The 26,005-nt window shown below is 47.5% G+C and overlaps 1 long non-coding RNA gene across 1 annotated transcript; it reads right to left on the minus strand.

Moving 5' to 3' along the window:
• Positions 1-55: 55 nt before the first annotated feature.
• Positions 56-25,746, minus strand: LOC119374016 (uncharacterized). The gene is made up of 3 exons (XR_005180060.1): positions 25,645-25,746; positions 9,312-9,409; positions 56-340 (listed from the first exon to the last, which is right to left on the minus strand). It is a non-coding gene; the product is annotated as an uncharacterized LOC119374016 (long non-coding RNA).
• Between the last annotated feature and the right edge of the window lie 259 nt (positions 25,747-26,005).

A 26,005-nucleotide genomic window follows, 5' to 3' on the forward strand; every position in this document is an offset into this window, starting at 1 on the left:
GTTACCTAAAGAGCATTATATGTGGCGCGCGAGCAATATTACAGCGATATACAAAAGTGATGAAGCTTTTTAATATCACTCAGAACAACTGTACACTGGTGGCAGTCTTGTCATTTCCTCTTTATTCCGCACTTGTTTCTGCACATGCTATCTTTCGGATAACCTTTCCCGAAGCAATTGCTTGTTTGAATAGCGTAACAGGCGCTTCCATCTTCCTGTGCAAAGTACATCATGAAATCGTGGGTACTCGTTGGTTTTGCGCATCCACCTTTAGGAGGAGAACATCTGGAGTTGGCTTTCCACCTTGGTTTATAACTACTTCCTCCTGCCACCACGTAACCTGTCAAAGCCATCGAAGACTATAAAATATTGCGACACAGAACCAGGGAAAAATATGTGAAGTGCACATTAGTTAAAGTGACAAGTAACGTTGGTTGAATACGCCAAGATAACCATAGTATGCAGGTATGACAACAGCACAGCCTGTATGTTAAAGCCCATCATCCAGTCTTTGTGTAGACTGCAGTTCAAATGCATCTCCAAATGTTCTCAAATCTACCCCTTTGTGTGCGAGCTAGCTCGATTTTATGCCTGCGAACATTGATTTCGTCGCTCCATCTAACCCATGCCGTTCTCGGCTACGTTTCGCATCCCTTGGTATCAATTACGTAGCCCTAACTTACCTGCGGTATTTTATCATTCTAATTACTTCGCCTGACCAGGTCCACATTTGCTTCCTAATGTCAGCTAGAATGTTGGCTAACCCTCTTGGTTCTCTAATCTACTCTGCTCTATTCGTATCGCTTAAAGTTATTTCCCCTTCGATCGCCAGTTGCGTGCTTCTTAACGTCTCGAGTTTATCCGTTATCCTCCAAGTTTCCACCTAATATATCAGTCCTTGTAGCACAAAATGGTCGAACACTATCCGCCATAGGCAACATGATAGATTGAATGTCATTATTTGGAAATATTTGCCGCAAGCGCCCCTGCCCCATCTATATTCTTCGGCGGACTTTATTTTCATGAGTAGGTTCCCAGGTCACATCGAGTATTTGGGGGGTATTTCTGCCACACAACAATTATCACCATCCACCTTGCGCACTTTCCTCGCGTTATGATCGCGGTGCCGGCACTTCCCGGTCGCTAACGGCGCGCGCGTTATGAGCGTGACATAGCATTCTTGATAGAAAAGTGACGAGCCGGGTTTTCAAGAAAGGAAACGCGGGCAAGCCAGATGACGATTATTGTTGTGTGGCAGAAATACTCCCCAAATACTCGATTTTTACAGCGAAAGCTGTTATGAGATCATTTCAACGGCCGTTATTGGCGCCGTTGTTGTCCGCCGCCGCCGCCGCCGCCGCCGCCGCCGGTGCCCGTAACCGCTATCGCACGAAATAAAAAAACAAGGAAACAACACAAAATTTCCAGGATGGAACGATTTGAAGCTGGGCCCTCTGCGTGGGAGCCCAGTGTTCTACCTCAGGGCCACGCCGGTGCTTGAAACTGCGTTGCAAAAACACCCTATACAGGCTTCATGCCGGGAAGGAACCACATTAACATATGTAATGTAGTGTGGTAGAATAGTAAAATAACAACCAGGCGTCACACAAACGCGAATTCTGTAACCGGGCGTCAAACAATGCGAATTGCGCAACGAGTGGGTTGTTGAATGCTTCCAACCCATTACCAAGGCCTCTGCAATAATTCTTCAACGTCGTCAGCCAGAGCATCAACAAAGTGCGCATAATGTTTTACAGGTGTTTAGCGAGTACCACGGTTCTCCGCAGAATGACGAAAAATTGCATAGTGGCTGCTTCCCTACTGCACAAAGATATGATGATTTATAGCGTAGTGGGTTGCTCGCAAGTGCACTTCTATTGGTTGCCAAGGAAGCCCATAAGGCTCTCAGGATCTATTTGCTCAGGCTCTCAATAAAGGTAATTCCCTCTCTCTCGCTCTACGTTTCTCCGGTTAACGTATGTTATAAAGCGTGGTGGGACAGTTAAATAACGACCGGGCGTCACACATTGCGAATTACGTAACTAGTGGGTCGTTTAAAGCTTCTAACCTATTACAAAGGGCTCAGCCATAATTCTTCATCGTCATCAACCGTCGCATCAACAAAATGCACATAATGCCTTACAGATGGTACCTCGCTTCTCCGCAGAATAACGAATAATGTCGTGGTGGACGCTTCCCAACTTCCTAAAGATTATGATTTGTGGCGTAATGGGTACGTTGCTAATGTACTTGTATTAGTAGCCACAAGAGAGTTTATAACGGGCTCTAATAATGCCGCTCTTCCAGCTTTCGCTGTGACTGTGCTGCGCTTGCCGCGCAGGCCTGGTAATTTTTTAGGGGCGAAGCTCCTTAAGCCGTGGGTCGTGTGTCCCCGATGTATGTAGTAGCCACCTCTCGTTTCGTTTAGCTAGATGGCAGTACCTGTATATGATTAGTTCGTGGAGTGTCCGCTAGATGGCGGTACTTGTATATTATGAAAACACGGCTCAAGGCTGGCTAGATAACTGACGACGACGAAGTGGGAAGCTCGAGCAGCAACCACGATTTCTCTGAGGAAGACGACGCTCGGGTCTTCGGTTCTTCGGACGTGTTCAAGGCCGGCTAGATAACTGAGCACGACGAAGTGGGAAGCTCGAGCAGCAACCATGATTTCTCTGAGGAATACGACGCTCGGGTCTTTGGTTCTTCGGACTTCAACGCCTGATGCTCACCACCCCTTCACGAAGCGGTTCTGCCAGTCCGATCCCGCAACCCGTTCCTGCAGTGGATACACCTGTCCACCGCTACAGTCGCCGACTGCGAGGCCTTAGTCCCGAGGCCATCCCCCTGGAACTTCTCCAGCCAAGCCCTACATCAGGAGAAATGGCCACCGCCGGCGCTTCACAGGTGACTGCTGAGCAGCCGATGCGAGAAAGTTTGATGTTTAACATTTCTCACGTGTGTAATTTAGTGGGGCAAATTACTCGTATTCACGGTTTACCGATGATGACTTCCCGAGCTTCACTCCACTCATCATCATTGACCCCGTGGATATGCTGTAATTTTTTTGCTTAGAGTGTAGGTACGTAGATTCTAAGAAAAAATGGAACATTTGGGGAGTATTTCCACCACGCAACAATAATCGTCATCTGGCTTGCTCGAGTTTCCTTTCTTGAAAACCCGGCTGTCGTGACTTTCTTATCAAGAATGCTATGTCACGCTGATAACGCGCGCTCCCTTCGTGACCGGGAAGTGCCGGGACCACGGTGATAACGCGAGGAAAGTATACGAGGTGTATGACGATTATTGTTCTGTGTCGGAGATATGGGTATGTACTACATACGTTGAAATGTGTTCCTAGACAAGGATCCTGGCATTTAGAAACGTATATGACATAATTTAGAATGTAATGGCAGTTATAACATACATAATTTCGAACATAATAACTAAAACTTTGCAGCGCTGCCGATTCAGATACACGTCCTTAGCATTTATTCACGTGGCGTTGCCTACATGGTGCCGAGATTATTTCAAATGTTACAAAATTTCATGCAGGCAATACCAGAGTTACTGAAATCGTTAAATCGCAATAATAGACGAAAAGTCTATATGGCTCCTGGATATGTGGCGCCACCACTCGGCACAAGGACGAAACTTAGAAGCGGAAAGTCCGACTCCCTTCCTCAATGGACCTTTCCGTAAACCGAAGCGCCGTGCTCACGGAGCAACAATTCTTGAGGAGGCGAAATTTGCGCTCGCTCGGGTTCTCCAATAAAGTTACGGAATCGGGCGCAGCACTGTCGCGTCCTCTGTCCTGAGAGTTCTCTAGCGTTCATGGAAAAACGCGCGCGTCGCACTCTCCGACGAAGCTCGCTGTTAAAGGCGATTCGGTGCCGATTCGCCGTTCGCGCTTTGCGCCCAAGTGAATGTCTTGTGCGCCCGCGCCGTCTAAAAATATTGCTGTAAATAAATGGAAAAAATGGCGTCACATACAGGTAAATTACCTCAGTGATATATTTTTGTAAAACGCGAAATCTATGCCTTTTCATAACCTGAAGTCGATAGGTTAGATATAATTTCTATGGCGACAGCCTCAGAAGCCTCATAAAACGCGAAAATTGAGAAGTACGGACTGCTGGGCGAGTTGGTAACTCATCTTAAGCGAAAATTGACCGTTGCTGGCGTCAACATGAGTGATGCAAAAAAGCATCTCGTGATAACGTCACCACATGACATTATCACGATGTCACAGATGGCCAAAATTTGTGACGTCACTATTACGTCATGGTGACATCATTAGATGGCGTTGTCGCTTTGGACTGCCTCCGTGATCGGCGGGCAGATCACGGAGGCAGTGCATTACCAAGTGAGGTGCAGAAAGCTTGCAAAGCCACCCATCCTGTAGGCAGTGCAAAACCACGTTATGTGTAGAAAGTCTTCGCACGGGGGTGGGGCAGGACAGAAAGATCGACTCAAGAAACAGAGGTAAAAGATGGCTTTCGCGTACGAGTAGTCTTAGTCTAATGCACAAGGGACCCCGTGAGTTTTTTCAACGAATGATGAGATTTACTCTCGAAAAAGCGCTTCTGGCAAGCGTCATGAAGCGTGAAATCTCGATATTTCTTTGGTTCGGCACGAGCCCGCGATTCCAACCTCACTGGGTCACTAGGAATATTGAAGGTAATTACCTTCTCCTTGCAGGACATGTGCCCACTATTGCAGTTCGGCATAACGCATTTCCGCCTAATCCTGAAGGAACTTTCTTGCAGCTTGAAAATCGCGTGCAATGATTGAGAAGTCAGCGCCGCCGGCGCAACTCGGAAGCCCCTGAGCGCGCTAAACAGACAGAAAGCGTGCAAATCGCGAAGGAATGGGCGACAGCTTGCTGGCCCGCATTGAAAACTTTCACTCCCAAGACCACCCACGCACGCGTGCGCACAACATGCGAGCGAGGAGCGAAGGGACCATGCATGCAGCACACGTCGTGTACTCAGGGGCCACAAATAGCCGCTCGTTTCAGTCGCTGTACCGCCTAGAACTCGGGAAGTATCTATCACTAACTGCAGCTAAAATTTCTTTCACATCTACCAATTGGTGTCACAGGCAAAAATCTGAGGATTCTACAATGTACTAGGCGGCCTCACGATTGTTACGCGACGCGTCCATAGAAGAGCATGTAAACGATGGTAACACGCCGGAAGCGTCATCTGTCCTGCTGCGGCGAACGCCGCATTTTCTCCGTGGCGAAATTGCGCCGCCCTCGCGCGCTCCCGCGGCCTCGAAGATTCTCCTCCTCAAATACTTCTTTGTCCGTGGCGGCGCTAGCCCCCTGGCGGGCTTGCAAGGCCCTGTCGGAAGAACGAGCGCGGGAGAAGTGCGAGCCGCCTTCCTGGGGGGTCCAGCGTTATTTCTGCAGTGCGCCCGCACGTTTTGAATATATAACAGTGCCGCGCCATCACTACAGGCTTATCCTAGTGGCACAATTCAGTCAAGACGTGGATGCGGACTGACGTGCGGTGTTCCAGGTTGTGATAACTTTATGAAGCACGGACACATTTAGTTCCACTAGTTCCAAACAAACGGTCACAAAAAGAGGTAGGGGGTGCGGCGAATAAACAGACAAGAACTAGGAGGACGGTTTACACTTTGAAAACCCTCAGCGAACGATACTTTGTGGATTTGAAAATTCTGTAGCATGAAGTAACATGTTCTGTAGCATGAAATAACAAGACAACAGGGTAAACTCAGCGATAAGCTGATCGAGCTCTCCCCGCCACCTTCTTGGCCAACAGCCTTCGAGATTTTCGCGTTAAATCACAGGAACCTTGATCCCGGAAACATCCATGGAAACATCAGAGGACTTCAGGTGGCGCAAGTAGCGCAAGAAAAAGAAAAGTGTGCGACATGAATGTATAGCTTGTTCGTTTTTTATTATTATTTGTTTGCTCTACGTGTAAAGTCATTTCTTACACGATAAGTTGAAAACTCGTGAAAGAACATTCCGCCAGCAAGCGACACCGGCGATATGACGTCATCACCAGACCAGCTATGGCGCTTATTGGAGCAGGGCCGCTCTTATCCGTGTTTCGGCGGCCTCTGTGTTTGCTTATTCACCCCGAGAAGTCGTGGTATTGAGCGATATTTTGTGTGACAGTGGCGCTTTTGAGCACGGCAGTATGGTGTTGTCTGCTGCATATGACGGCAGCAAGGTGACAACCCTCACTTTTGTGTCCCTCGATGTACTGCGTAGCAAGGTTGTTTCCCGCGCTAATGCGTAGTTAGGCTTAGGGTACGTTGGATGTTGTAACTGCGCCGTAGATAGGAAACGGGCTCTTTGACGCAAACTTATGAAAGGCTGTTGAGGATTTTATATCCTGAGATGCGCATTTCTTTTGGCACTCGCGTTTTCAGATGATGATAGTTCGGTGTAAAGAAATGGACTAGCGCGTTAAAAACGCAACGAGCGTTTGAAGCGACCAAGCGCTAACGCGCGTCGCTCGCGTTTTTAAAACGTCTGGCGCAAGGTAACTTGCAGAAGCGCGAAGTACCGCTTGTCTCGTGAATTCTCGCTTCGGCGCGGTCGGAAACGGTGTCGCCCCGCGCATTTATTTCGAGCTCTTGTAAAAAGCTTTTATCTGTGATAACGTGCCGGTTGGCGCTGTACAACGTGACAGTCTATCGCGGATGCGGGAACTTAGATATGCGTGCTGGTGGGTTTGAAGGCGCAGGTCGTGTAATGTAACGCTTTATATCTTGAGAGCATAGCGCAATCCTCACAATGCGATGTTCGTAAAAGACAATTTCGATTTTTCTAATTCCACGCGTTCAACGGTTGTGTCCTTTCGCGTCTCCTCGTAGTTTTTCCATACGACCCAAATGTTGAGGTGACAGATTCTTTCGATTTTTTCTTCAGCTGACGCAGACTGGTGGAGCTTCACGTAGCAACAAACGATCTGTACTTTGATGTGGCTACAATGCAAGAGGGCTGGTTGCATTCAATAAATATTTACTGTGCGGTTTTGTTTCTCGCTTTTTTACCATGTAAAATAAACATCACAAGGCATCTTCCGTCTATTTTCCGGAATTGCGCGTTGCCTAGAGAGCAGCTGCAGTGACGGCTCGTGGACAATGCTTGCAGTATCGTGTATTCTCATGATAAAAAAAATTCTCAACTTGGCCATTTAGAAATGTAACCCAGAGACCGGCTGTAGCGATTAAGAAACGACGTATGCCACTCCAAAATTTCAAACTGCACACGCACGGAACCAAAACCGAAACTTGCGAACTATCATAAGTGACCACTTGGTGTCCCAATGCATTTCACGAAAGGGGGAACCCCTGTATAGATTCCCTTGCTCTCTAATTCGGCCGCTTGCCTCTATGGCGGTGTCTGTTCTTTACGTAGTGTTCCTTTCTCTATGGTACTATGCCTGACTTCGTGGATAGTAATGCGGGCCTCGCAGAATGACGACAGAAAATCTTTCAACTGCTTTATCCAGGCATATTTAGGGACCCTTTGAAACAAAGGAGTCATTGAACTGGCCGCGATACCTCACCTTGAAAAGAATTATGAAATGTATATTGTGAAAGAAGTCAAAGGTACGCTGAGCCATACTTTGTACTGGGTGTGAACGTTAAGCATTGCTATAGATGGGAGTGAGGAGCGATAGGCTGAGATGACGCACGAGCATACACCATTGAGATTTCTTTTATAGCAGAGCGTTTTATGCCGGGGCCCACAAGCGGCTTGCGTACGCAAGCTGTTGCGTTCTGTTGTACTCACCTTGGGTACTGAGAGTAGCGAACAGGAGAATGTGGTTCGAGCACAAAATTCGGCAGATCCCACGTACCTTGGGAATCGATGTCATGCGAAGCATGCCCAGGATGGTGACTGTGTCGCAATTTTTCACATTGAACCAAACGTTACGGAATGACGCTAGAGAAATGTGCCAATGGTATACGCACACACATACTTTGAAGAGTCGGCCATGTATTACATAACCACTTGTGTACAGTTGCTCAACGATGCCAACAGCAACATAGGTGTTACCAACACCAAACGCAGTAAGCTGATAAGTAGTGCTTATATTCTTCAATACTGGATAGCGCGAATTTGAACAGGACAATGAAGGAACACAGACGCACAGGACCGGCGCTACTCGAAACTAAGCTTTATTCAGAAAAGTTTCCCTAGATGTATACACAGCCAGGCCCAGTTGCAGTTGTTAGTGTTGCGTCACAGTTGTTATGCATTTACTTATCCGTCACCTCACCAGCGTGTACTGCGCTCCATAGGCGATACAGAAAAACACTCACGGAAGGCACGGAAAGGACAACACAAACGAGTGCTGTGTTTTCGTGCCATCTGTGAGTGCTTTTCTGTACCGCCTATGCAGCGCCAATGGCGCTCGACTGCTGACCCGCAGGTCGCGGGATCGAATCCCGGCCGCGGTGGCTGCATTTTCGATGGAGGCGAAAATGTTTGAGGCCCGTGTACTTAGATTTAGGTGCACGTTAAAGAACCCCAGGTGGTCGAAATTTCCGGAGCCCTTCACTACGGCGTCTCTCATAATCATATGGTGGTTTTGGGACGTTAAACCCCAGATGTTATTATTATGCAGCGCCAAGTTCCCCAAAAGTTGGTAGCCGTGCTAACACCGCTGCTCTTTCACCCAACATCAAAAGGCCGCTTAATGAAACGTAATTTCAGTTTCATTACGTAATGGGCGTAATGAAACTGAAACATTTTTTTGGAATAGCTGCAGAAATGCCGAGCATCAAGCCCCAAATATTTGGAGCTTGATACTCGGCATACCCGGCAAAATAGGAAAATTATTTTAGAACTAGAAATGCTATTGCTTTTCAAAGCACAAACAGGGAGTGCTGGTAAACAGGATGAGGGGTTGGTGGATGCTTTTAAAACGCAGGTGGTTTCTATACCGCGCCTGCGTCTTTGGTGGCGTAAATTTGACGCGAGCTGGATTGTAATAAAGACAGAACGGAATAAGTTTGGTTGCATTAACTCTCGTTAGAGTTGCGCAGTATGGCTCAGAATTCAAACAAAGCCAAAGAAGCTTAAAAAAAATGTTACATCTGCTCGGTCAATTTCAGTCACCTGGTAGCATAGGACATTACAGCGCATGCATGTTCATTTAATGCCATATAAAAAGTTAAGCGCGCACTGTATATTGTGCTGCAAATTACTCTGCACTGCAACACATGCAGATTATTGCAGGCTTATTGTTGTCAAAGAACGTCACAAATAGCGGCAGCCCTTCATAATGCGCAAACGTACGATCTGAAAAACTTACCAGAATTCCATAAGATTGACATACATGCGAGACAAATTGTTAATACTATTGCGTCCCTCTTCATGAAAATGTACCGCAGCATCGTCAAGCTCACTTAGCTGTAACGACAGAAAGGAATGACAAAAAACGACAACCGATGAATCTGCTGGAGTAGAGTAAAATAATTCACTCATTAACCGAGAAATGCGCATTGCGCTTTGACACTACATGTCCTGATCAATCAAGATAGACGCGTCGTGCTGTATTGACGGTGGTAGAGAATGACGCCACACCCACACTTTGTGATGTGCAGACGGAACGGAATGAAAAATATCTGAAAAAGAATCATGATTGAGGAATAAAGCTAACCATGAATGTCATCTCGCGCTTTTGTACACCACAGCCCTTCGGAATCATTGTGGTATAATTCCAGTAGCCTGCCGCAAAACGCGGAGGTTTCCAAATGTCAATATTCTACGACACTGCCCGTGAGGCTCGAGTAGGTGATACTTAACTGTCCTTAACGGCACTGGAATTTCACTATAATGTTCCAGTGGATCCCCTCTGTACTGCACCACGAGTCTGACTGATGATCAGTTTTGGTCTTGTGAAATTGAGTTTTCGCGTCTTTCGAATTTAGTGCGATCCGGGCACGAGGTAGCAGCCGACGGATGGCCAAAAATCAACCAGTTCAGAAATGATAGTCAAGCTGGAAGTTCTGGCTGTATTCTTGTTCAAAAATGTGAAGAGTCCATAATATGCCATTGTGATTTATGCCACTCTTCCGAATAGATTTAGGCCTACATAATGGACGAAGCTGAGCAAGGGAGTTCCGCCCGCCCAACTGTGAAATGTGCGCAAACAGAATATTCTACTTCGCCTTCCATTTATAGAAGCGAGCAAGGTAGCCTACATAATGGTAAATCACTAGCTCAAGGGGAAATTTCTTTGTAATAGCAAGTGCCTAGGTGAGCATGCATTTATTAGGTTAGTTTGCTTTCCATGTGGTTTCACTAGAAAAGTATCACTGATTCGGTCTTGTGGATGATGTACTTCTGAGCGTCGCCATGGAGCTCGCTCACGGCAAGGCAGCCGCATCGCGAGATCATCACCCTCAAGATGGACGATCGCTAGACGAACGTGTGAAAATAAACAGTTTTCTTTAATCAGTGTAATCGGTCCTTCTAAAGCAAGTTATTCTACCCGTAAGTTACGTACTTACGGCTAACATGGCGCAGCCGACGTCGAACACGGAATCCAACGAGAAGAACGATCTACGGAGTGAAATTCAAGACATTAAGTCACAGCTGCAGACGCTTCTCCATGCCCTGAATCTCGGCACCGAACGCGACCAAGATCAACGGCCAGAGGGGGAGGAAGACCTGCAGGAGGCGAACGCACGCACCAGGGGCCCACAGAGCCACGCACGCCCACCGTTCCAGACCTGGATCCCGCTCATGTAGGCGATGGAGACAACGCATCGCACCCCGCCGCTTTGAACGATGTTCTCGGCGTCATCGTAGAGACGCAACGTCAGCTTGCACAAGCATTGCAAGTCGTACAATATATGTACGCGAAGAACGCTATGCTTGAGAAAGCCCCTCACAAACTCGCCGCAGAGGAACGCATATCGCTCATCTTGAACGGCATCGAAAACGACAAGTGGGCTACGCCGCTAGCGTCTCAAAACTGCAATTCCGTCTTGGAACTTGTTGACCTAGCTGCAAACCTCGACTCACGACGAAAGCTAGTAGTCGATTCATGTACCAATCCCAAGTATACGCCGATGAACAAGACGGATGGATCGCGCCATTTCAGCTCTACCTACGCGCAGAAACCGTTAGCTGCCAACCGCCTAACCTACATCAGCCCCCGAGAGCGAAGATGCTTCAACTGTTTGATATTCGGTCATGTATCAAGGGACTGCCCAAAACCAAACACTATCGCAACTCTCAAAGTAGAGCAAAGACGGAACAGCAGGCAAGATGCAGCGTTTGAGAGGTCCGAGGACCGAAATGTCCACTGCTTCTTGTGCACCACGGGAGACGCGCTTCCCATCGTGACAGCCCACACAACAGGAGGTACAGAACACAGAGCATGCATCGACACTGGATCAAATGTATCCATAGTGGACCCCAAGGCTCCACCTTCCAGCGCAGAAAAGGCGACCTGCAAGGACCACGAATTAGTAACGGTTCTCGACAAACAGGTCAAACTTCAATTGACGACTTCACTGTCAATTATTGTGGGTAAACTAACAACCAGAATTCCCGAAGTACTTGTCCTCCCGTTGCCACCGACAATGAACTTATCATTAGGTTCAGACTGGAGGAGTCTGGCCAATGTTGATGTGACATTCCATGTTTCAAACGACGTCACGCTCATCAGCCTACCTACCAAGGCCGCAACCCAACAAGTTGTCGACGCAGTAAGCCCACAGCAAGCACCACGAAGAGGAGAGGCACCGATTTCTACATTCACTACGCAAACGCCACATCAAGCGAAGGAGAACACCATGTTTGTCTCGTTAAAGCCGACGACTCCAGGACCAGACCCGGAGCTCGAGCAGAAAACATCGGCTGCGGTCAAACTGTTGACATGGGACGCATCACCAGAAGACCGCGAGAAACTCCATGCAATATTAGCAACTAATCACGATGCCTTCACGACGCATGTGAATCGGCTTGGAACTTGCCCGCACACCGAACAATCAATCGATCTACGGGACTCCATTCCTGTGGCTTCACGACCATACAGATGTTCATATGCGGACCGGGAGTTCATGAGGAAACAGGTCAGTGATAATTTGGAGAGAGGAATCATCGTACCAAGTCAGAGTGAATACACTGCTCCTACTCTTGTAATTGACCAGCCGAACCATCCCACTACACCGAAGAGAATGGTTCACGACTACAGGAAACTGAACGCCAAAACTCTGAATCCTCCCTATCCAATGCCACTGATGGAAGATGCTCTTGACGACATCATGAGAGATCGGTCACGTTACTTTACAAACATGGATATCAAGACCGCTTTCCTCACATTCCGTGTCAAGCCTGAAGATACGCACAAGACAGCGTTTGTGACACCTGATGGAAAATACGAGTATCTTCGCATGGCGTTTGGATTTTGTAAGGCCCCTCAGACAATGCAGATGGTCATGCGGAGAACTTTCGACGGTCTCGCACGCACTACCACATACATGGACGACATTGCACAGGGAGCAAGCACCGTTTCAGAGGCCCTCACACTTCTGGAAGAGGCATTACGCCGCGTGATACGCAACGGCTTGAGAATGGACACTGAAAAATGCCAATTCGTGCGCGACCATGTGTCGTTTCTTGGCTTCATGATTACCTCAGAAGGCAGGGTACCTGACCCAAAACGGATCGAAGCCATAGACAAATTTGAACCGTCAAGGGACGAAAAGCATCTTTACTCGTTTCTGCAGTTCCTCAATCACTTCAGAAAGTTCATAGAGGACTTCTCAGCAAAGACGCAGCCGCTCCGCAAATTACTCATCAAGGACACCAAATCCTTTTGGAAGATGGAACATCAAGAGATTGTGGATTTTCTGAAACAGGCCTTGAAGAACCATCCAATACTTGCAAACTTCCACAGTGACTGTCCGTCAACAGTGCACACTGACGCCAGTCAGGAAGGTCTAGGCGCCATACTGACACAGACACAAGAATCCCAAGAACGTGTGATCGAGTATGCAAGTCGTGCGCTGAATACTCACGACAGCCAACTTCACTCGAACATGCTGGAGTGCATGGCCTTCCACTGGGCAATTACCGAAAAAATTGCCATTTACCTCAAAGGGGGTCCAAAGTTCACAGTAATCACAGACAATCTGAGTCTCGCATATTTGGTGCAAAAGGCTGCAACAAACCGCCGCTTCGCACGCTGGACCATTGATCTAGCCGAGTTCGACTTCAAGATTTGCCATCAGCCGGGCAAACAGAACCAGGCAGACGCCCTGTCCCGACTCGATGGACCAGACAGAGAGCAGGAGTCTCTCTCAACCACTAAGACTCCAAGTGGCAGGCTGATCTGCTTGGCAATTGTAACAGGCAGCAGCAGCCTACGTGAACAACAGTCGTTTGATTCGGACTGCCAACGTTTTCGACAAAAGCAGAAAAGGGCTGCGCAGAGTTCGCAATGAGAAACAACATTCTCATGAAGTGTGACATTGACGGAACTGGTACCAAGGTGGTAGTGCCCAGCACACTCAGGGAAGTAGTACTGCAGGTGTGCCATGACGCTACCAGGCATATGGATACTCAGCGCACTCTGAATCAAATCCGGAGACGATACTGGTGGCCTAGCATGTCGCGACACGCCAGGGACTACGTGCAATCATGTCACACATGCAAGAGAATAAACCGCAGGTCTACGACGCTGGAAGGATCCTTACAACCACGGGAGATTCCATCGGATCCAAACACAGTGAGATCACTTGATCACTTCGGACGGTTGGAAGAGCGCAACGGATACCAACACGTACTAGTTTGCATCGATCGTGCCACATGCTACATAGATGCAGTGGTCGTCCCCACTACTGCTGCGATGTACTATTTGGACTTCCTAATGAACACATGGATACCAAGATTTGGAGTACCTAAGGCGATCGTGACGGATCAGGCAAAGAGATTCGTCAACAAGAAGACAACAGCAGTGCATAGACGCTTGGGAATCACTCATATGACAACGTCCCGTACTGGCCACAGGCGAATGGCTTGGTAGAACGAATTGTGGGAATGCTGAAGAACATACTTCGCAAGATAATTGAACCACACCGTGACTGGGACAGGAAACTTCCAGAGGCTGTCTTTGCCATAAACGTCTCGTGGCAGAAATCATCTAGATACTCACCGTTCGAACTGATGCACGGGTAAATTCCACGTGTTCCGGGTCAACTTTATCTAGGTGATGTGGAAGAGGACCTAAACGAAGTGTCTAGGCTGGCAGAGCTGGCCAAAAAAGCGAGAACAAGCCAAAGAAAACCTCGAGCAAAGTCAGAGGGCTGCTAAAAGTCAATATGACGCGAAGCGCAAGGAACCAAACTTCCAGCTGGGAGACACGGTGTACTGTACGCTAGGGTCACGATCATCGACCCTCGACCCATTCTACGAAGGAACATTCGAAGTAGTGGAACTCTTAGGCGGCAACACGGTGAAGATTGCACCCATCCATAACCGCCATCACCGAAAAAAGGAGAGAATAGTTAATGTAGAACAGCTGTGCAGACACTCTGTGCGAAACCCCAGCTTTCCAGAACTAGGAGAGTCGTTCATCGGTCAGCAACAGCGACAACGTGCGGAAGACAGACCAGAAAAACCAGGAAATCGAGTCTCTACAGGGAAACCTAGGACTGGAGAACAGATGCGGTAAATGGAACAATAGCCACGGAGTCCTGAATGACGAAGCTGAAGTACCTTACAGAACGCGCCAGCTGCCACTTAGAGCCCGCCGACTCCCACGCCCTCTCAAGGGCTACGAGATCTGAGGACAGATCCAAATTCTGTTGGGGCGTCTGAGCATCGCCATGGAGCTCGCTCACGGCAAGACAGCCGCATCGCGAGATCATCATCCTCAGTATGGACGATCGCTAGACGAGCGTGTGAAAATAAAGTTTTCTTTAATCGAGTGTAATCGGTCCTTCTAACGCAAGTTATTCTACCCGTGAGTTACGTACTTACGGCTAACGTACTGAAGAAGGCGCCGCATGGAACGCTGTCCGCTATGCTTTTCAGTGCGAGCCGCACCTGAAAAAGATAGCCTTCCATGGTTTCGGGGGCACCTAGGCATTAAGAGCGTACTATTCTTGCCCCGTGTCAGTGTTTTAACCATCTTTGGAACCATAAAGACGGAGTTGCTGTTTTATGCGTTATGGAAATAATATTTAGTTGGTTGGTTGGTTGAAAAACTTTATTTGTTGAAAAACTTTATTTGAAATAATATTTAGTGGCCCCAAATAATATTTTTGTTGCAATAATCAAGTGTGCCGTTATACAATAAAGTGTTAAGAGGACCGCCACATTGATATTACGGCCGTCTATTAACAAAACCACGATCCGCAGCATATTATTGCTTGATTCTATCAATCAGTAATAACAGAGTAAAATCTAACAAATGCCGCAATATTGTTCATAAACATTCTACGCATGCGACAGTCGTAAGAAAAAGTGACGCTACTGCTAAATAAACAAGTTAAACAACAGAATATGCTACCGCACACGTAACTTGTAAAGCTGGAGGTATTCATCACTAAATTTTATGAACTAGTTTCAACATTTTATTTTAAAGTTAACTGCACATAGACCAACGAAGTTCGTCGATGGCATCGAAAACCATTTCTTGCTTTATCCTGCGACACACGGAAACTAAATGGAACATATATATATTTCCAATTTGCCAACAGGATTCGAAACGTTTAAAGAAAACCCGAGAGATGCATACGCTAAAGTCCACCTGTGAGGATCATAGTAATAACTAATAATTCATGGGTTTTTACATGCCCAATCCGCGATATTATTATGTGGACGCCGATGTGGAGCGCGCCGGATATTTCGACGACCTACGGTTCTTTAACGTGAGCCTAAATCTGAGTACACGGGCCTCGAGCACTTGGGCTCCCTCGAAACGTCATCGCAGTGGCCGGCATCGAACCACCGTATTGCGGATTTGGTGCCAAGCACCACAAGCACTCTACTATCGGCGTCATATGAAACGCGAACTGCGGAACGCGTGGCCAAAGCATTAGCAATCGTTTAGTGCGCTCCGTCCAGTCAGCATCATTGATAGACGCGCACATCCGGTTTGGCAGCACTGTGCGATCCCCTTAGAGTGCCATATTTTCGCTGCTATTCTAGTTCTGATATGGTGATAAAACGACCGGCTTGGGCGTGCCTGGCACTTTTGGGCAGTTCACTTTTATTCTCTTTTATATATTTTATTTTTTATTTGTTTCTTCTAAATATATCAACCGGAACAGAAACAAACATATTGCACTACAGGGCCGGGGATCACGCAATGCTGCCAAACCGGATGCGCGAGTCTCTCAATGATGACTGGACGGCACGCGCTATATCAGGGTTAATGCTCTGGCCACGCGCTTCGCTGTTCGCGTTTCATTTGACGTCGATAGTACAGCCACAGCGGCCGCATCGCATTCTTGGTTGGTACGCGATTCGAATCCCCATTTTACACGGCAACTTTTATCTTGTCTTGAAAAAGGGCTTACGAGACGCGGACAATTCTTTCTTTTCAAATTCGTTAGTCGCTTTAAGTCCACCTTATAGACAGAGTTTTCAGCTGTTTCTACGAGGGTCGTATGAATATGAAACCAAGTGATGCACTACTGACAGCATGCGCAGTTAGTCACATGTGGTGAAAGGCATTGTAGCTTGATCTCGGAAACCTTTCAACAAAAATTACTGGTGTTCCACGGGCATGTTAATTACGAAAATTCGGCAAATCTCACGCACCGTGGGAATCCACGTTATGCGAAGCATGCGCAAGATAGTGACTGTGGCGTAATTTTTTCTCATTGAGCGAAACGTTACGGAATGACGCTAGAGAAATGTGGAAGTGGTATACACACACTCATATGTTGAAGAGTCGCATATGTATTGTGTAACCAGTGGTTTACAGTTGCGTTACGCTGCTAACAGCAACATGGGTGTTACCAACACCAGACGCGGTAAGCTGATATGTAGTGCTTATATTCTTCAATACTGGACAGCGCGAATCCAAACAGGACAAATAAGGAACACAGATTCACAGGACAGGCGTTACTGGCAACTAATTAAGCTTCATTCAAGAATGTTTCCTTAGATATATACACAACCGAGTGGCCCGCGCAGGCGCACTGCACATACGTTTCAGTCACAGTTGGAGTTATTACAGTTGCGTTAGAGATGTTATGCTTATAGCTGTCAGTTATGACGGACATTGGCCCGAGTGTTTGCCTAGTCCATGCGGTCCACTTTGCGGACTAGGTGGACGAGTGAATAGAAGTTGAGTGTCTTCCAGGGGTGTCCTGTCTTTAGCTTCCTCACTTTCCTTGCGTCCGCCGCGGCGGTGTAGCGGCTACGGTGCTCGGCTGCTGTCCCGAAGGTAATGGGTTCGATCCCGACCACGGCGGTCGAATTTCGATGGAGGCAAAATGCTAGATGCCCGTATACTCAGCGATCTCGGTACACGGTAAAGAATACCAGACGGTCAAAATTTCCAAAGCTCTTCGCTACGGCATCTCCAATATCATATCGTTGTTTTGGGACACGAAACTCCAGCAATTATTATTATTATCACTTTCCTTGCGTGCGAATGTGTGTGTGTTCGCGGTTACTGTGTTGGTTTAGACGCTGTATCACTTGTGGCACACACCCGCATAACAAAAACTCTGGTGTGCGGGTATGTGCCACACGTGACTGAGAGAAAGGGTTTCATGACGTACGCGGCTTCGCATTTATTACCTGTCGCGAATCTTTCGAACTTTGAGCGTTTCTATCTATCTATCTATCTATCTATCTATCTATCTATCTATCTATCTATCTATCTATCTATCTATCTATCTATCTATCTATCTATCTATCTATCTATCTATCTATCTATCTATCTATCTATCTATCTATCTATCTATCTATCTATCCTCCTACGTCTGGGTGCTCTCATGGTCGCCTCCTTAACTTGGTGTAGACCAAAATTGGCATGGGAGGGTAAGATGATTTGACAAATGTGACTGTTGGGTCATTACATGAATAACGTGAAAATCCTGTTGCGTACGTCGTCAAACCCTTCCCTCCAGACACGCGTGGCACACACCCGTTTAACACGGGCCACGGTGTGCGGGTATGCGCCACAGGTGATTGACAGTTTATATCTACCCAGGAGCGGCGAGAACAGACATTGGTAAATTAAGTGCGAGAGCGTTAAGAAATACCGAATCGGCTGCGTTGACCCGACGAATGGAAAGAATAGAAATTAGGATCCCAGCGGGAATCAAACCTAAGCATTCTGCGTGGTAATTGGGTATTCTACCACACAGTCACGCCAGGGCTATAAACTGGTTTAGACAAGCAGTCTATGCAGGCGTAATGTTGGTGCAATGTGAATTGTGGTTGTAGTGCTCACTATATAATTTTACAAGAAAGCAGTAAACACTACATATGTACTTTTACGATACAGGCCTCATGTCAGATTAACGTCTGTGGTTCCAGTGTTGGCTCCGCTTTTATAGCAGCCTAATGTACACTGCATTCGTACGCCTATGGTTCAGCAAGCTATATTGAAGCATTGCTCGACCCCTGAAGAATTCATTAATGAAAGCTACGTATGATATCCACATGATTGCACCATACAATGCACTTTGTTTCGATAATACTGACATATTTACTCTAACCTGAGGGCTGGGTTTATGTCGCACCATAAGTTACCCTTTAAACGCCAGTGTTGTCGACGTGCCTGGTAAGCGCTGGATGTTCACACAGGTACTACACTTACAAAAACACGTCGATCCACCTCGTAACGGTTGGCTAAACGCCATAAGATACAGCATAACAGTACTTGCTGACAGCTTCCGATGAAACCGATTCCAACAACGCGTGGGATCTGCCAAATTTTTTTGCGTTATTCATGTCATGACCACTGAATCGTGTGTGTCATACACTGATCCCCTGCTATGCCAATTTTGGTATATTACAAGTTATAGAGACTACCAGGAGAGCGGTCAGACGTAGGCGGCTAGATAGATAGATAGATAGATAGATAGATAGATAGATAGATAGATAGATAGATAGATAGATAGATAGATAGATAGATAGATAGATAGATAGATAGATAGATAGATAGATAGATAGATAGATAGATAGATAGATAGATAGATAGATAGAAACGGCCAAAGTGCGTGGGGTTCGCTAAGAAATGCTTCGCATTTAAAATATGAAGCGTTTCCCTAGAAGAACGTACTGGTGCCTATTATGATGAACGCATGCTTCCTTGTGCTCATTGCAGCTAAGTGATCCGAAGTGCTGCACTTAAAACTGCATGTAGTGGCGTCGAAACCACTATATGACCTGAAATTGCGCAAAGCTGCTCCAAGACATAGAAAGAGACAACCGCGGATTCGTTTTGTGTTTACTTTGAGCAGAAACTAACAGCTCTGTAAATACTGTGCTTGAGCTTCTTCCTCAATTTTGAATGGAACGTCCGGTTGACGGAGAAGCCAGAAAAAGTACGCCTAACATCGTACTATGCCGCACTGGCTTATATGGTGGAAAATACGGTAAATACCCCATTTACAACTTGTCTGGCAGCGGCTGACTCCATGAAGATACATCGTACTGAAGACGCCAGGAGCTCAGAAAATTTGCCCAGATGAGTGGCTTGTGATGGCTACACATAGGAGTCAGTACAGACTCGTGAGGAAAAAATGAGCCGAAAAAGCGCCAACCGCAAGTCCTCCGCCCTGTTGATACTTGTGTACTGGTGAAAAAAGCACGGATGAATGAAAGCAAAGGCCATCGCTATCCGAGCTGAACAACAAAATTGTGGCGGCAGTCACGTGCTTTCGCAAAAGCTACTGGGTTTCCTTGGCCAAGCGTTTCTTTCGCATCATCCGCATCACCACCCATGCGACCGCGTTGTTGACAGAGGCGGCGGGAGTTGCGAATCCGCATTTCTAGGCAGTCGTTGCATTTCACAGATGACACAAAGTTTTTGAGGCCTACAGGGAGCGTTGCTTCTTGACGGTTGCATGTTTAGTGCATTCAGCATTCCGTCGAAAGCGGCTGTTTTTAAAGCCCACGTCAGGTTCTCCAAGAATGCTTGGCGTCGCAGCTTCGTTGTTCTCACTGCTGCATCCCTGAGCGCTGGAACGCTAGAATTTCGTAATTCTAAAACGAAAACAATAGCACGGACGGCTCTTAATTAGGGAGGCAGCGATGACCCCGTCCCGTGCACGGCGGTCACAATTAACGATTGGATAGCAGTCGCCCGGTGTGCTCACCGAAGCCTCCAGTGTCGAGAATAGAGAACTGCACGGGCCTGATTTTTCGACCCGGACCCGCTTTATGAAGCCCGAGCCCAGCCCGGGCTCGTGGTCCCAAGCGCGGGCCCGGCCCGGGCCCGGACGTACATGGTCGAAACCAGCCAGAGCCGGGCCCGGGCCCGCGGTTCCGAGCCCGGACCCGGCGCGGGCCCGTGCGTTCATTACTAAACTTATCCAGCGCGCGCTTGTTTATGACCAGCCCCGGCCCGCGCCCGCTAGAGGATGGTACTTGTTGATCATGATTAATAATGATGCGGAGTGTACATGCATCGAAATGTTGCTTTCGCGGCGGCGATAGCTCAGCGGTTAAGCTGTTTTGCTTGTAAGTCCGAGAACGTGGGTGCGATTCCCGCGGCCACGGCGGCCGCATTTTGATGGGGTCGAAATGCAAGAACACCCGTGTACTTATCTTTAGGTGCACGTTAAAGAACTCCAGGTGGTCGAAATTAATCCGGTCCCCACTACGGCGTGCCTCGTAATCATATTGAGGTTTCGGCACGTAATACTAAATGAAATGTTTCCTATATGGCACATGGCAAGTCATTGCAATAGCAGTATAGTGAAAATAAAACATAGCAACAAAATTTATTTAACAAAATTCGGCAGATCCCACGTACCTTGGGAATCGATGTTACGCGAAGCATGCAGGGGATGGTGACTGTGGCGTAATTTTTCACATTGAGCGAAACGTTACGGAATGACGCTAGAGAAATGTGGTAGTGGTATACGCACACTCATGTGTTGAAGAGTTGCATATGTATCAGATAACCAGTATTAGATAACCAGATAACCAGATATTATTCAATACTAGATAGCGTGAATCCGAACAAGACAAAGAAGGAACACAGATGCGCAGGACAGGCGTTACTCGCAACTAAGCTTCATTAGGAAAGTTTCCCTAGATATATACACAACCGAGTGGCACGCGCAGGTGCACTGCACGCACTTTGCAGTCACAGTTGCCGTTGTTACAGTTGTTTGCCTATACTTGTCTGTTATGACGGAGAACGTACGCGCGCACGGAGAACGAACACACGCACGAACGTACGATCCCGTGTGCATGTGTGGAAGGGGTTCTTGACAGTTCTTGAACAAGGTCATCATCACCGTGATCAGTGAGCCTCAGCAGCTGGACCGGACTTGGTATTCGGATCCGTTCATGATCGTGGCTACGATGCGTCTAGGCGCAGTGAACTGCGAGGTATAGCACAGCTGGTGGAAATCCTGGATGCCTCTCACGATGAAATGATCTATGATGCCTTCTGACCTGGACGTGGCAGCGAGGTCTTTTGATGCCCTGTCCACATCCAAGCCGTCTTTCAGGCAGTATAAGGACCAGGCGTTGTTGGGTCTTGATAAAGCAATGTTGAAGTCACCGGTAATGATCGGAGGACTGGTTCTCTCGGCAGATTTATTGTAGGAGGCATTGATCCCGGTTTTTGCGTAATCCACGTGGTCCATGTCGCGGGCCACGTGGACGAGTGGATGGTAGTTGAGCGTCTTCCAGCGGTGTCCTGTCTTCAGCTTCCTCGCTTTCCTTGCGTTCGCCGCGGTGGTGTAGCGGTTACGGTGCTCGGCTGCTGACCCAAAGGTCGCGGGTTCGATCCCGGCCGCGGCGGTCGAATTCCGATGGAGGCAAAATGCTAGATGCCCGTGTACTGTGCGATCTCGGTACACGTTAAAGAATACCAGATGGTCAAAATTTCTGGAGCCCTTCGCTACGGCGTCTCTCATAATCATGTCGTGGATTTGGGATATAAAACCCGAACACTTATTATTATCACTTTTCTTGCGTCACTATGTGTTTGTTCGCGGTTACTGTGTTGGTTGAACTCTATCACCTGTGGCGCATACCTGCAAACCATAAACTCTGGTATGCGAGTATGTGCCACACGTGACTCAGAGAAAGGGTTTCATGACGTACGCGACAGGCATTTTGCGTTATTCATGTCATGACCAGTCGATCGTGTTTGTCATACACTGATCCCCTGCTATGCCAACTACAAGTTATGGAGACGACCTGGAGAGAGCACAGACGTAGGCGGCTAGATAGATAGATAGATAGATAGATAGATAGATACGTAGATAGAAACGGCCAAAGTGTCTGAGGTTCGCTAAGAAATGCTTCGCATTTAAAAGTGTACAACTAACACACTGCGGGCCGGCCCGAGTCAGGCCCGACCCGCAGCCTCAAGCCCGGCCCAGGCCCACCGGAAAACGCTTCGGACGGCCCGGCCCGGCCCGTGGGCCGGGCCGGGCCCGTGCAGTGCTGTAGTCGAGTATGAAACGCATGCCTGACCCAATAGTGTCTGACACAGTAAGGCGATTTGCGAAGCAGTTTGAATGGCTGAGATTTTTTTACGCTTTGTTTGTGGTAATTTTATCTGCGGCCAAGTTCTCTTCGATACGGACGCAGTAGACCGACCCGTGATGCTGTAGATTCGCCCGAGTGCCACGAGTGACATTTGTGCGAACGTAACGACACACACGGGCAATTGATCATTCGGAGGCGCATCCTCTTCCTGTCTACGAAGACCTATTCAGATGTCACGGTTAGATTGGTTTGTGTACCCGGAGCTTATCGTCTGTTCTGAAACAACCGAACTGTTTGTGGTGACCATCCTGCGTAGTTACACCGTTGATTTCTTGCATTCAGCTGGTTGAGCACGAAGTGAAAAGGTGGATGTTCATTTCAGAAGCACAATATGGGCTGTAACGAGGCTGCAACCATAACCCAGGCACGCTACAGGTGAGCATCGCAGCACACTTGTTCTTGATCGGCCCAGGCGATTTACTTTGTAGGCTCGTCTGTCAGCTGGCGGCGGACTGGAGCGACCGAGGTTGCCTGATTGGCGCTCGCTTTGCTCTCTTCGGCGATAGCGGTGCATGCGCAAGCGAGCTGTGGCTTGAGTAAGCTTGTTGCTGGGCGAGTTGGTTGAAATCTATAGGGTAAAGTTTAGCGCAAACTATGAAAAAAAGCACGAGAAAAGAGTAGGAGAAAGCAGAAAGGTCGAGCGCTAAACTTCAACTGTTTATTCGAAAGGTGAAGCCAACAACAAATAACCATTTCCCGTGCCTTCCTTCATAGTTTGCGCTAAAATGTACCCCATAGAGCTGTAGCTTCACCATTCTGGTGAGGAGAAGGGCTCACCATCCCCCACTGCTGGCTTTAAAAAATGCTACGTAACGGCCTCTCCTTAGTTTGCACTCCTCCATCAGTTAACTGCGCTCGCACCACACAAAGGCAGCGCCTTCTCGCATCTGCTGTCGCCACGCGGGCACTAAAAGCTGCTACGTGGTAGAGGGGTGGGGTAGGTGACAACGAGGAAAGGTTTGATGCCTTTAGGCACTGGGCAAATGCTGCATATGCTAGAACGCTGCCTGTCGCAGACTTGAACATTCTATGGTCATGTGATGCTTGAACGGGTTGGCATGTTCCTTCGGTTTATTGACGTACGATATCATATATTCTAGGTCACTCTACTCAAAGCCTGTACTTCCGGTTGAGACATGCGCGTTCTCGGCATTTCACAGAGCCTACGACAGGTTCTGGGCCTACATGACCGTGAACAAGGGCACGCAAATGTCGCGCATCGGTATGAGATTGGGCACTTGAAATTTTCGAGCTACTTTAGTACCTTGTGATCTATGCTACGTCATCTTCACCGAAGGTTAGTAGTGAATTCTAGATGGCATATTTTGAAGAACTTAAGACTGGCTAAAAACAGAGCGATGTTTGTGTGCGAAGATTGGCAATGCGCGTAGATAGAACGTAGCGTGGCCACTGATCGCAGCAGTTGTTTCGGGTACGAGGGTATACATCGTTAACTATTTCGTAGTTAGCTCAGTATGACACTAGTGACCGCCTCAGGCAGTCGTTAGTTCGCCCCCCCCCCCCCCCCGTGGAGAAGGCAGTGTTCCTCCACAAATATAGCAGAAAACGAAACAAGGAACACTCGGTCTGACCTAAAATCAAATATGAAATATATATTCTGTCGATTCGATGTTGCTCTTACGCATTCTTTCCGTATGGATCCTTCCGACAGAGAGTCCGTAAAGCGGAGTGACATACGTGATCAAACATTCCCACTTTGCAACCTTTTCAGCCTACATGCTGGAAGGTTGCCAGCTTGCATCATTGGTCATTTTAGGAACGAAGCTGTTACAACCGGCCGTAAAATGTCCATGGTGACAAGAAAGCTGTCACCATCAACGGGTATGTGCCACAGAAATCAGCCTAATACCACTACTCACCATCGGTCCACTAAACGTTAAGACGGCAACATGTAGCCCAACGAATGGCTGCGAAAAAAGGCAGAAAAACATAGACACAGAAAGAAAGAGAAAAGTAACGATAAATAAATGCAATAAAGACATACAAAGACAGAAAGACGAGGAAAGAAATAGAAAGAAACAGACTAGAAAGAGAGTGAGAAAAAAACAGAGAGCAAGACAGAAAGAGAAAGAAGGAGAGAGAGAGAGAAAGAAAGAGATACCAAATTGGATAAAAGAAACAAAGAGACAGAAGAAAGATAGAAAAAATAATGAGAAACAACGAAGGCCACCCAGACGCACTCTTCCTTCATAAATGTATTATGCGGTTGAGGATACCAAATTATATAAGGGGCCGCTGTGACTGGATGTAGCTAGCCTAAAAAAAGGCAGAAAAAAAAATAAACGCATTTCTTCGTTGGGTGTCGCGGACCCCCCGCAAAGTAGGTTTGCGGAGCCCCTGGTGTCCGCGGACCCCCATTTAAGAACGAGTGGTCGAAATTGGGATAAAACGCTGTCTTAAGTTGGAACCACCGCCAGACGCAGACATGGGGAGGGCGAAGAAGGTTCGCACTGCCAGTGAGGAATCTGCTTACCGGGAATTGTGGCGCGCTGCCAAGTGAGACTGCTGGACTCGATTCGTTTCAAGTAGTCCGCGATCTAGTACGGCCGAAACGGCAGGAGACGACTGTTCTGGACTCGACTGGAGCTTGGCATCAGTTGGCATTACTTCGTATAACTTGGCATCGCTTCGTATGGCCAGGACCATCTAGGAGCCAATCATCTCCGCTCTGCATTTAGCCTTGCGTCACCAGTGCAAGCTATGCCCGGCTTTATTTTACGACAATCTGGGCAAGTTCGTTAAATGTCATGTTTGGTAGCTGAAAAATCGCCAAAGACCGAAATGTCGCTGAGCTAATTTCTTGCACCTTATTTCTTTATCTCTTTTCTAATATCCCATTATTGTTGACACTTTCGATGAACTCAACCGTAAAGAGATGAAATTGAAAGTGGTTTGATACTCACAGCTATAAATTATTGAAGAAATTCAACTATTCTGCGAGGGAAATTCGTGCTATTCATAATCATTATTGGGCTCGATATGAAGCGTTGAAGTCCATCAAGCACACAGAATGGATGTCGCAATCACGCCCAGGGCAGTGAACAGCACCAATAGTTCTGAAAGAACCCGCGCACGTCAGTTTATTTTCCGTATGCGCATGTGCACGACCTATGAATAAATGTCGTATAATACGCACTTCTGTTGATTTTCATGTACGTCGGGAGGTCGAACTAAATACGATTCTAAAAATAATCAGACATATAAATTATTGAGGACGTCTGGAATAGTAATTAACGGAAGAGTAAAAACGTCCTGCCAGTCGAA

Source organism: Rhipicephalus sanguineus, chromosome 11 (assembly GCF_013339695.2).
Source record: "Rhipicephalus sanguineus isolate Rsan-2018 chromosome 11, BIME_Rsan_1.4, whole genome shotgun sequence".
NCBI classification, from domain to species: Eukaryota; Metazoa; Arthropoda; class Arachnida; order Ixodida; family Ixodidae; genus Rhipicephalus; species Rhipicephalus sanguineus.